The following is a 1,082-nucleotide window of genomic DNA, read 5'->3' as shown; positions in this document are numbered from 1 at the left end:
ACCGATTAAATGATGAATTTGAATAGATATCTAATTGTACCGGAGAAAAAAAAATAGACACATACATATAATAGTAGATATAATTTCACTCATGTTAGTTTCTTCTCAAACTAATCCTTTCTTCAAACCATTCCGATCGAATTTTGGAGATAACAAATTCTCATTTGAAATCAAGTAGATAAATTTTAATTGGCATATACATAACTACAAATTAATAATACTTGATTCCATTTAATTGTTATAACTCTAAAATATATCATAAAGTCAAAGTAGATGCTATTTGGACATGATAAACAATAATACCTGAGACATTTTGAGTGAATGAAGAAGGAACAATAGGTAATTAGGTATTGTACGTCGCATAATATGTGTTATTTTTAGAGGAAAATAAGCAGAGAGCTCTTCATTTTAATAACAAGTTATTTAATACATAGTAGTAGATAGTATGTAACTATTTATAGTCAAACGACCAAACAAGAGGGACCGAAGGAATGGATACTAATGTTTGAATAATTCCTCATCACTTTGATATATGTCTTTTAATAAGCTAAGAGGTTCCCCAACTTTCCTTGACTTTTTTCAATCAGTCATGGAGTTTACAACAAACACACTCATCATTTTTCAAATTCTATGGCCATTGTATATTTTTTCTGGTCAGAGAAAAAAAGATAGACAGCATCATTTTCATCGCTTTTTTCTTGCTATTATCCCTGGTCCTTTCTATAAAGGTTTAATTACTGTATTGGTTCTTATAATTTCGCAAAATTTTTAATTAGGCTTTTATACTTTTTTTTTTAATTGAATTCCTGCATCAATTTTTTTTTAATTAGGTCTCTCTTAACAGTAATTGGCTTAACTTTATAGGAATCCAACTAAAAAAAATTGGTACAGAAACTCAAATAAAAGAAAAAAAAAGTATAGGGACCAATTAAAAAAAAATTGGTGCAATAACTCAATTAAAAAAAAATACAGGACCTAATTAAAAATTTTGCAAAACTATAGGGATCAACAGAATAATTAAACTTTCTACAAATTCTATTGGCCAAAATTTTAAAACTGTACGAAAAAATGTTTATAACCAG

Source organism: Arachis ipaensis, chromosome B06 (assembly GCF_000816755.2).
Source record: "Arachis ipaensis cultivar K30076 chromosome B06, Araip1.1, whole genome shotgun sequence".
NCBI lineage: Eukaryota > Viridiplantae > Streptophyta > Magnoliopsida > Fabales > Fabaceae > Arachis > Arachis ipaensis.
The sequence above is the reverse complement of the archived record's forward strand: the minus strand, read 5'-3'. Positions refer to the sequence as shown.